This window comes from Stegodyphus dumicola, chromosome 3 (genome assembly GCF_044657685.1).
Source record: "Stegodyphus dumicola isolate Sdum_Otavi_A_Nest chromosome 3, ASM4465768v1".
Taxonomy (NCBI): Eukaryota; Metazoa; Arthropoda; class Arachnida; order Araneae; family Eresidae; genus Stegodyphus; species Stegodyphus dumicola.
The window spans coordinates 11563923-11576588 of record NC_140770.1 but is presented as its reverse complement, the minus strand read 5'-3'; the positions used below and the strand labels follow the sequence as shown (position 1 = coordinate 11576588).

The following is a 12666-nucleotide window of genomic DNA, read 5'->3' as shown; positions in this document are numbered from 1 at the left end:
CGTATTCCAGAGGTCCATGGTTCGATTTCCGGTGAAGGCGTTGCTAATTTTTCATCTTGCCTGCTTCCAAAATAAACCTAATGCCTCTACAACTTGATACAACATTACAATATTTATAATAATATACAATACACAATGATATATAATACTTTAAGATATACAATAATATACAATGCTTTACAATATTGATACAAAATAAGACTTCTGATATGACATGCCGAAATGTTTGCATATTGGATTCTACATCTAAAATTACAGTAAACTTTAAAATTTTGTAAAAATTGCATTAATGGTTTTTTTTTTAAGACTATCACTCAAAATTTTAGTTCCGCAGCTTTAACTGAATTGTGTTTATATTTTTTAATCAATTAAATTTTTATTAATTTAATTAAATGTAATTAATATTTAGTTATTGAATTAAATATATTTAAATAACTTTTTTGGCATAATCTGGAATTTTCGCTTAATTTAAAGAAAATTCGAAAATCTGTAATCTTCTGATTTTTTTAAATTTCTATTTTAAATAATATTTACAAATTTTTAAATTATAATCAATAAAAATTTTAAAATTATAATCAATAAAAATTTGTAGTAGGCATTTTTAAGCATATTCCCCCATAATTATAATGTTTTTTATTTACAGATTTCAGAGGTATATATTTATTTAAGCAATAAAAACATTTGGCAGCAAGTTTGCCTTACCAATGGCCGAGTGTAAGTGAGTGGATATTGAATACTGGTAGTTTGACCTGGGTGCGAACTCAGGTGGACGGGCTGCCTGCATGGTTGATTTTCCCTATATGTAACATGAAATATGAGCCAGTAACCAATCGATGAACATAATGAACGATCTTAAAAACGTCTTAAAAGTATCCCTCAGTTATCCTCCTCTTGTGTTTTGTCATATTTGGATAACCTATCTTAATTTGGCAGTAAATTGAAATTTGAGTAAAATTAAGCAGTAATAACATAGAAACAATGTCTCTCTTGAAATTATTCAGTTTTATTACAAGAGTATCTGTTTCCTTTAGTGGCATAGCTAGGGTGGGGCAAGGGGGGCGCAGCATCCAGGTGGAGCCAAATTGATGCTATGAAATTTTTTTAATGAAATGTTTCCTATTCTTGGTACACAGAAAGGGGCACAAATTCTTCAGTTGTCCCCGGGCACTGGAATCCTAGCTATGCCACTGGTTTCCTTTTTCCTTCCTTCAACTTTACTGACAAAATTTATAATGACCTTTGTCAATGATATATATTAAATATTTTAATTTAACTGCAACTATACACGAGCAGCTTTTGCAATTTTATAACTATATTAAAAATTGAAGACTATTATTGAAGGAATGCTAAATAATTAAATTTGAATGAGATGTGTGTTTAAGTCGAGCAACATATCATTTGCACTAAACTACAGAACTTGTGATATAACTTCCCCTTTTTTATTTTATCAACCTCAGAGAAGTAACTTATTACATTTACTTTCCATCTTCTCAAATTTTGAATGTCAAATCAAAACTGCTTCAAGATTCATTTGAAAATTTACCTTTTATTGTTATATTAGAAATTTTCACAAATATGCAGTTTTCCTATTATATCTTCCACGTGTCTTTTATATTTGTTTGATATTGCTATTATTGCAGATTACGACATCCATCATAAACCATTTATCTAATAGGAGACGCCTGGGAAGTACACCATCTCCTACATATAATTACCCTTTGAGACAAAGATACTTGGACCTCAACGATACCGATGTACAATTGCTTGATCTTTTATAATAATATAAGTTCACAGTCATATTAATGTGACCACCTATGAAAAGCCAGAATAACCACATTTTGCACAGTGAACCACTGTGAGATGTGCAGAAAGAGAGTCAATTAAATTCTTGAAGGTGTTCACTGGGATGTTGAGCCATGCCAACTCCAGAGCATTGGCCAGCTACGCTAGGTTATGCTGTTGATTAACAACCCGATCAAGGTGATCCCATAGATTCTCGATTGAGTTTAAGTCTGGGGAGTTTGCTGGCTAGTGGAGTGCGGTAAACTCATCCTAGTGCTCTTCAAACCACGCACGTACACTGCGAGCTGTATGACACTTCCCATTGTCCAACTGGTAGATTCTGAAAAATTCGCATGTAGGAGTGGACATCATCCGCAAGAACAGATGCACATTTCTGTTGATCCATCATGCCTTCTACAATGATGAGTGCACCTAAAGAATGCTACGAAAACATTCCACAGACCATAATACTCCCTCCTCCAGCTTGGACCCTTCCGGCAATTGTTGCAGGGTAGTTGCTTTCTGACGTTTTACGCCGCATATGACAAAGTCCATCTGTTCGATGGAGCATAAATGTGATTCACCGGAAAAAGCCACCTGTCGCCACTCAGTGGACGTCCAGTTGCGATACTGAAGTGCAAATTCCAGCCTTCGTCGCCGACGAACTGCAGTCACCATAGGTGTTTTAGATAAGCGTCTGCTGCAGAAGCCCATGCGCAGCAACGTTTGCTGAACCGTTGTTGAGGAGGCACTGTTGGTAGCTCCTCGGTTCACCTGGGTGGTCAGTTGCTCAACGGTTGCATGTCTATCCGCTCGAACGCATCTCCGCAGCCGTCGTTCACCTCTGTCATCTATGGCCCGTGGTGCACGACATTTGCCACGTTTCTGATTTTGGATAGTGACATTTTACCATGCATGATATACGTTAAACACGGGGGCACAGGACCAGTTTACAAAATTAGCCGTTTCGGAAATAGTTCCACCCTTGGCACGAAAGCTAATGATCATTCCCAGTGATTGGTTATTTCACGATCACATCGAAAGTAGGTAGCGGTGACATTAATGTGACCACTATAAAACTGCTGCTGAAGAACTGGATTGGATTATTTAGATTAAGGCAAAGAATACGAAGGCTATCTGCCCAAGAGAATCGTGGAAGGTTTTTAACTCGGGGATACTCAGGGATACTAACTCGGATTCATGTTACATGAAGCAAAACCACAAAAAGTCCTACGCAGCCAGCACATTTACACAGATTTTGAATCCAAAACGAACTACATGTGCTCAGCGGTTTCACTGCTCAGCAGCTGATGATCTATTGAAGAAGAGCTAACAGTTCTTCATTGGGAATATAATATTAAGAAATAGGTTTACTTCTCCTTTCCCTTTGGTTTCTGTATCTATCTAGAAACAGATGTGCTCTCTGCACTTGTGGGTCGGATAAGCAGAAACTAATACAAATTTAAGTCTGAGTTTAGCGTAATATAGAGGATGTACCGGAAATGTTGCGACAAACTTCTAGGAGAGGTAGGACACATCATAAGGTTTAAGAATTGCATAGGAACCCATGCCCGGAAATGTCAGGATAAGTGGTAGCAAATGTAGAAGATGGGAAAAGAAACAAGAGTGATTAATTTTAAACATTTATTGGAGATGAATACAAATGGTGTACGACAGCTTGAATGTTACAACAGATGCTCGAAGTTTTCACCATCAGACGCCAAACATGCCTGACACCGAAGGACCATTTATTGTTCAAACACACCAGGAGTTTCTTTGATTGTAGCAGCTGTGCAGGCGAGTCTTGCCACGAGATCCATTTCAGATACAACAGGATCATGACACACGACACTTTGACGGCTTCTCACAAAAAGAAATCAAGGCTCGATAAATCCGAGGAGCGTGGGGGGTCAAGGGAACTGGCCCACCACGCCCAATCCATCGATGAGGAAACGATCTGTTCAAATGACTACGGACATCTAGTCCTAAATGAGCAGGGGCCCCATCACGTTGGAATCACATTTGATGGAACATCGTCAAGCAAATCGGGAAGAAACTCCTCCAGAAAGATCAAATAATTCGAGGCATTCAAATGGTCCGTTAGTGTCAAGAGCACATTTGACGTCTGATGGTGCAAATATCGAGCATCTGTGTAACATTCAAGCTGTCGTACACCATTTGTATTCATGTCTAATAAATGTTTCAAATTAATCACTACTGCTTCTTTTCCCATATTCTACCTCTGTCACCACTTACCCCTGACATTTCCGGGTATAGGTTCCTATGCAATTCTTAATCCTTATGTGCCCTGCCGCCTCTAGAAATTTGTGGTAACATTTACGGTACAACCTATATAATGCTGATAAATATGACATGACATTACCATGCGGTTCGTAATGCGTTAAATGACTGTTATGCGGGATATTCGTTATGCGAAGCACCACTGTATTTTATTCTGAAGGCAATGAAAAAATATGGTTAATTGACACCATTTTTTGAAATAAATATATTATTTAAATAAAAGTTTATAGAATTATCCACAAAATTCCTTATTTTAAAGAATTATAATTTAGGATTTGGCGAGTAGGTCCCCTAAAACCCTAGTCGCCCTTTAAAAAGGGGAGTACATAAGGTATTTCTCCCACTTCCCTAACGTGCCTTCGTGGTGTAACGGTAGCACGCTGGGCCGGTATTCCAGAGGTCCGTGGTTCGATTCCCGGAGAAGGCGGTTGCATATTTTTCATCTTTTCTGCTTCCAATTAATCTAATGACTCTACAAGATATTTTAAAATATTGTAACGACAAAGTTAGTTTTGATGGGAGAATAGTAGGCTAGGATCTACAATACAACGCACAGAAATCACTTCCCAGAGCTTCAACAGAATATTCGCGAAATTAATGTACCGAACAATTTGTGAGAAGAAGCAAAACTAAACAGCAGATGTTGATAGCGACTTCTAAATATTTTTTGGAGTATGTTGGACCCCAGTGTTCAGCAAAAGAGTTAAAATCATATTAAACACAGAATTTCATAAATAAGAAAGACAATGTTAACCAATTCCGTAATAAGATACTGAACTTACTTCCGTAATAAGATACTGAACATAATAAGATACTAAACTTAAAAAAAAAAAAAAAAAAAAAAAAAAAAATTAAATCTCAGTTCTTTGCTATGATAATATATTATTAGATGTTACAATACATTGTTCATAATATCGTTTAATAGAGCATTATGCTTATTTCATAAGCTGCGAAGTAAATCGGAAATAAAAGTTGTAAAAGAGAACATATTTACAGCTTTTATAACCGGAAAAATCTTGGTGCCACTTCGGGAGGTCAAAACACCGCTATCAGAGAAAACTTAATGCCTCTCTTCCTTACATCCTTTCAACTTTATCTAAACAGGAAACTCAGCATTCTAATTTGAAGGCTAATACTTGCTTCCTATTGCGTTTGGACTTCCATCACTTTTTGAAGAATTATGATGCGTTTCTTAGAACATGACATCAGGAAGAATCATTAAACTTTGTTTTATTATTTTATTTACACTCTAACACACGTAATGACTGAAAATAGTACAAAATTTATCCGTATATTCTTAACCCAAAAACATACGGGTTAAATCTTAACGCTTTTTTAAATTTGGCACTTGTTTTTATTATTTGAACTCATGGGTATTCTTCTCAGAGATTCGCTATCTGAATTATGATATCATTGTTTTTATAAGCGAATAGCCAACTGTTTCATTCATCCTTTTTAAAATCAGAATCCTGTATCCATTCTACGATTAAGTGAATTGAATTGTGTCCAGTTAAAATTATCTGACACATGAAAAGCGTTGTAGATAATTGAAATCAGATTAAATTAATTTATTACAAATTAGCATTGGAAAGATCCAGTTTAAGATTCATTTAAATATTTAGAGCCGATTGCTTTTCGTCTCATTTTTTTTTCAGCAACAGGTACAAAAACATGATCCCATTATACGGTTATAGTATTATTTTAAATTACCAAATCACCTCAATGTACAGACTGTGAGATGATTTTTCGTCCCATCTATCTTCTAGCTAACAACATTACGATTTAAGCAAAAGTTAAAGATAAAAAGTAATTTATCAGTATGCCGATCTGACAGTTACAGGAATTGAAAAGTTCAACAGAAATAAAATTCCGCTAACTTGCAAGTAACCAATACAGGCTTTAAAATTAAAACGAATGCGAAATCAAATCGATACGCCTAAACCTTGGCTTGCCCCTAAATGTTAGCAACTGCGACTAGCAGAAACTTAAATCGATAACTTAAATTCAACAGTAGAAGTTAAGTGATCTGACAGTCCATCCGCTTTTATGCTGCCAAGATCTCTGAAAACTTTAATCTTATTTATACGTTAGCTATTTTTCATTCGGTTGAAGCTGACGAAAGTACATCCAAAATAATAAGATAACTGGATTAATTAACATAAAACCTTACAATATTAGAAACCAGTGCTGAAATTGCGTCGAAGCCCGCCGAAGCCTGGCTCCAGTACTTCTCACTTTTTAAGATAAATTACAAGCCGCCTAGTCGGTATGGTGGTCAGGGAAGCTGACTACGCTGAAGAGCCTGGATTCGAATCCCAGAGAAGGCATGGTTGTAACTGTTTGTCCCTTCATAGGAAAGGCGATGGTGGCCCCCCTATTAGGTGCCTCCATAATAAAGAGACCACCACATCCGGCCTTGTATAGATTAATGGACTGGGTTACATTTGAAATTGTTCACGATCTGCCATTGGAAAAAAATATAAATTACAATTCTAGCTGGAGAGCACTGGAGCCCTAAATAAGATGAGCTCCAGTACTTCTTTTTATAAAACCACAATTTAAAGGGAAAAAAATTAGAATTCTTAACGTTTTAGTTTAACAATAAGCAGACTTTGCAATACTTTGTTTCCGTAGAAATACGAACTCATGAGAACATGAGACGTCCAAGTAAAGTCCCCTCATTCACACGTGGAAACTTTTTCCTTTAAGAAGGGCAATAAATTTGGGGGAGTTTGTTTAGGAACGCGTAAATTTCTTGCCATGCCATCGTATCTAGTGTATTGTTATGGATGGTTAGTTATCCAATGACAGAGAGTACAATAAGAGTGAAATACTGAGATAAACTGTTCAAGCAAGTCCTATACATCGTCTTTCCTACAGTATCCACTAATGTGAGGGAAAGCGTAAATAGCAACTTTACATTCATCCTTAGGAGTCAGATTCAGGACTCATTTTACCCAACACATATCCACTTTATGGCTATAATTATATCAGCAGAGAGCCGCGGTCAAAGAGAACGTTCTCTCTCACCAAGATTCCCCTCATTTTTTGTTTCCACTCACTCATACCCTCATTTTGTTTGCCCCTGGAATTTTCATCAGCTATATTTTAAATATATTTAATTTTTGTGACGATAAAAGAATTTTTTCACCCCCTATGATCAGTGCTTAAATTGGGCTGGAGCCCACCGGATGTTGGCTCAGGTGCTTCTTAGTTTTTGTAATAAATCATAATTCTAGCCGTAACGTACTGGAGCCCTGAATAAGAAGGCTGTGGCACTTCTTTTATGTAGTTGAATAACAATTTCAGTAGAAATTTTATCTCGAAAATTTTATATTAACAATAAAATTATATTAAAAATCGCTTATTAAATTTCAATTTATCTCTTTACATTTTATTTATTTTAATTATTTAATTACTTCAACCGTTATTTATTTCAATAAATGATAGTTAATTATCAATTAAATTATAATTAATTATTTAACTAATAATTATCAATTAAATTATAATTAATTATATGATAATTATTGATTAAATAACAATTTTTAAACACTAATTAAATAGATATTAATTTATTTGATAATAACTAATTATTTAATTAAAAAATTATTAATGAGTTTAATAGTCATTTTATTTATTTATTTACTCTTGTTCCTCTTTGCGGACCGTCTTCCATAGGGTTCCGGAACTTCTAATCTTAGAAATTAAGCCCTGTTAGAAACATATAACAATTAAATTACGTATTAAGTATTTCAAAGCTCAAATAAGGTCAATGACCTTTTCCTTCCCAATTAGTAATCTCTATAATTAAATAATGAAGAACATTCAGCTACAGTAAAAATTATTGTATTTCTCAATTTGATTCCATACAGAATCAAATTGAGAAGAACAATAATTTTTACTCTAGACAATGATGATTTTCAAAGAAATCAAGACAAGATTTCAACAGCTTATTACTATTGTTATACCTTTTTCATTTTGTTGAATATTTTGAATGAAAAGTACGACTATCAATTAAATTATGATCATGGTGACAAATTATTTTAATGAAAAATACAGGAAGAATTCCTCCTTGAGAGAGAAATATTTCAGAGGTTACTTTCGTTACTGAAAGAAAAAACAAAACAGGAACATAGAATGACTTGTTTCGAATTTTTGCAGTTTATCAGTAATACAATCTCCAGAACAAAGTTCTAAGTATTCTAATCCTATCGCGAACTTTGCTGACAATTGCTGTAACTGTTGCTATCCTAAGAGTTTTCTAATTAAAAATCATTGAAAATGTTTTTTTATTTCTTTCCTAGAACAACAAATGTTATTTTGCATTGTATTTGCAATGTTATTTTGCATCTTTCTATATTGTCTACATAACAGCATTTTTCTATATCTCATTTTGACTCGTTTATATATCAAGAGAGGCGGAAAAAGCCGTAACTACGCCACTACTCGGCAAAGCGTAAGATACATTTTTAATTTTATCAGAAAACTTGACTATGTGAAATAAGTGCATTGCCACTTAGCAAAACACAATATATTTGTTTTTCGCATTTAATAAACAAACTCAGCGATTTAAAAGAATTGATTGCCACTGCTGGAAATAAAATATTTTTATTCTTCCGCACAGCAGCTTTTTGCTTTTCAGCAAAATGTAAGATATTTAATTTTTCTTTCAAATTAATTGTGTTATTAATTAAAAAAAACTAAGCGATTTAAAAGAAATAAACGCGGAAGTTCATTATTACTAGCTAGACCCGTGAAATTAGTTGTGTTCATTAAAATCATCATATATTTTTTTCTCTTTTATAATAATTATTTTGGGTGGCTGGCTGCTTAAACGACTAGTTTAATTTAAAAATGCAAGAGCAATGCATACTCTGAAAAAAAGAAAATTAGAATTGAATTTCACTTCCAGTTAATAAAAATGAAATTATGAATTGCATATGACAAGCCTATAGTTAAATCAAATTTAAAACAGTTTTATTATTTGAAAGGGAAGAAAGCAAATTTTTAGTTTATATATATTTTCACGTGTTTCCAACCATCACCAACAGCAATTTTTAGCTACAGGGTTATAGAAATCATCATTTCTAATTTTTTCATAATAGTATATTTTTTATTAACCATCTCAGCTCTGTTAGCATTAGATTTGAGTTCTGAAAGTTCATTTCAACACTTTATTTTATCTTATTATTATTATTATATTTATAGTAAGCAGTTTAAGCATTTCTTATTTCTTAAAATTTGAGGACTTTCCGGAATTTTAAGATTAATACAATCTACGATAACTGGTTTCAAGTTTTTCCTTCAAAAATGTTAAATTAAAAATTCAAGCCAGCCACTTATTTACTTTTATTTCCTTGCTCATTTAAGTTAACTTGAAATTCAGGAATGTAACAATTCCAATTGCTTAACTTGCAGATTTAATGTATGCCTCAAATCTCTGTTGAGATCAGAAAACAATCTGTCTGAAAAAATTTCAACTACATTTATTCTATCTATTGTATCTCCAGCTTTCTTAGCATGCTTTAGTGGTGCAGTGATCAGCACACTCGATGTGTATTCGAGAGATCCGTGGTTCGAGTCCCGGTGAAGGCATTGCTCATTTTTCATCTCTCCTGCTTCGAAATAACCTAATATCTCTACAGTGGTGCCCGAACTAAAAGAAAAAGTGGTGGGTAATGATTCTCCACTGCCAGGATTTGGTGATTAGTGCTTTTGAAGATTTTAAACATGGCTGAAAATTACATTTTCCATTTTTAATTTTTTTCACTGCAGAATACATTACAATATTTTATTTAAAGTATTTTAATGATTAATACATGTACATAGAGCATTTGAATACCTTCAGCATAACACATACATACTTAAAGATAAAAATGAAAAAAATAATTTAATAAATGGAGCAAATATTGAAATAAAAAAATCCCGATTAAAATTTAGAGACTATGGAAAAAATACATACATATTTTGCTCACATATAAATAAGCGTTAATATCACTAACTGAAATATGATACAGTCAAAAGTCGTTAATTCGGACACCCATAATCCGGAATGATCTATAATCCGGACCTCAAAGCTAAAATCTTTCTGCGCATGCACATAGGCATTTTATGTGTGCGCGCAAGACATTTACGACTGCGCATATGCGTCTGCGCAAGCGCAGAATACGTTTTCGCGTGCGCGTTTAATTTATAACGGACGGTATAAGCTAAAATTATCTAATTATCTATTTCAGTTAATGTTGATGATTGCGTTGTTCCTTAATCTTCGAACTGGATCCGGCTTATTATTTTTTGCAGACTGTAAAAGCAATTTTATAAAAGTAAGCTTGAACTTTCAATTATGTCAAATAGAATTTCCGATGCTGGAGCTCCCAAAGGATCTAGAAAACGAAAGCATGTTTCGATGTCCATCAAATAAAAAGCCAATTGCTACAAAAAATGGATAAAGGCATATCGTTTGTTTATCTAACCGTTCCGAAATCTGTTTATCAATTTCATGCTGTTTTGCACGGGGGGGGGGGGACGTCGCGGCGCGCAATGAACTGAAAGTTGATCTGTCAGCACTATCGTTATCTTCAGGGCAGATGTTTTTATTTTATTTGGCTTATAATTCCTTACTAAGTGTAGTATTTAATCTCATTTACTCCGTTTTTGATATGATTTAAATCAAATTCCTCGTCATTATAAATATCACGAATACAAATCAAATAGTTTTCTGGTTGCAATTTTCTAATTTCGGCTATGCGTAAGGTATGCTTTACGCAATCGCGCGTTGAAAGAAATGTTTAATAAAGTAAACAAATAAATATTAAGCTTCTTTTTTTGTAAATTTTGATACCTTTTAGATCATAATTGCTCAATATTTTATAAATTACGGTTTCATATTTTTAATTTTATAATTTCTGCATGCCATCTTGCCAGATTTAAACTGATGATCTATAATCCGGAAAAATCGATAATCCGGAATCGGCAAAGTCCCGACGAGTCCAGATTAAACACTTTTGACTGTACATACATACATATATACAGGGTGTATCACTACAGTGATGAGAAACTTTCAGATGAGATAGAATATACCTAGACGATGGGAAATTACATAGAAATGCATGGTCGGAAACGCTTTCCTAGAGTGGTAGTGACAACACAAAGTCAAGAAAGAAAGGACACAAAAGGAGTGAGAAAACATGTTTATTATTCGGAGTACAAGAAAAAAAAAAGAAAAAGTACATAAAGAGACAACAATCATCATCAAAGAAGGTGTTCAAAATTACGACTCGGTCCGTGATGCAGGAAACGTGCTTTATGCATCTTCCATTTGTGATGCAGATCTTCCATGCATCAGAGAAGTGAGGCCTGCATCACAATCTGGGGTCATAATTTCGAACACCTTCTTTATTGACAATCATTGTTTGTTTTGGTTCTTATTTGTAAGTTTCTGCTGTACTAAACATAATAAAATATGTTTTGTCTCACTGTTTGTATCCTCCTTTTTTTGCGTTTTGTAGCATCACTACCATGCCAGGAAAGCGTTTCTGGCTATATATTTGCTACGTTATTTCCCATCGTCCAGGTGTACTCTATCTCTCCTGAATGTTTGTCACTGCTTTACTAATACAGCCTGTATATTTTAGCCATTCTTTCCCATATTTTATTGTCTTTTATGAGAATATACTATTAGTGGAAAATGCATAATAATGAGTAAAGAATGTCCTAAAGCTGTCTCAACTATTAAATAAATTTTCACCTTGTACTTTTATAAAACTAATGAAAAAAATTGTTAAATACTATTTTAATATAAGTCTGTAAAGGCACAAATTTAAAATTTAAAAAAGCTGACATTTGGAACACTAAATCTTAATAAATACTAGTAATATCAGTCACAATAGATATAAAGAAACCAAAATACAGTCAAAAGTCGTTAATTCGGACACCCATAATCCGGAATGATCTATAATCCGGACCTCAAAGCTAAAAACTTTCTGCGCATGCGCCGCTTTGACACATGCGCATAGGTGTTTACGCGTGCGCGTAAGACCTCTTACGACTGCGCATTTGCATGTGTGCAGGTGCAGAATACGTTTTCACGTGCGTGTTTTATGTATAACAAACGGTATAAGCTAAAATATTCTAATTATCTATTTCAGTTAATGTTGATGATTGCGTTGTTCCTTAATTTTCAAATTGGATCCGGCTTATTATTTTTTGCAGACTGTAAGAGCAATACTATAAAAGTAAACTTGAACTTTCGATTATGTCAAATAGAATTTCCGAATCTGGAGCTCCCAAAAGATCGTACAAAACGAAAGTATGTTTCGATGTCCATCAAACAAAAAGTGGAATTGTTGCAAAAAATGGATAAAGACGTGAAGAATGTAACAGAGAGGTTAGTGAAAACGAAAAAATTTCGATTGACAAGTTAGTCGGTATTCTCGACACAGCAATTATAGGACTTGAACAGCGGAACTTTGTAACTGAACAAAAAATTATGTCTGTTTATAGAATTAAAGAGAAAATATTATCACATAAAACGAAGCAACTTAAACAACTTACATTGAAAGAAATGTTTAATAAAGTAAACAA

The 12666-nt window shown here is 33.9% G+C and overlaps 1 protein-coding gene across 2 annotated transcripts in view; it reads right to left on the bottom strand.

The window, feature by feature from the left end:
• Nucleotides 1-12666, bottom strand: part of LOC118202279 (reelin-like) — a 297785-nt gene that overhangs the window by 271188 nt on the left and 13931 nt on the right. The gene's annotated exons all lie outside the window — the stretch shown is intronic.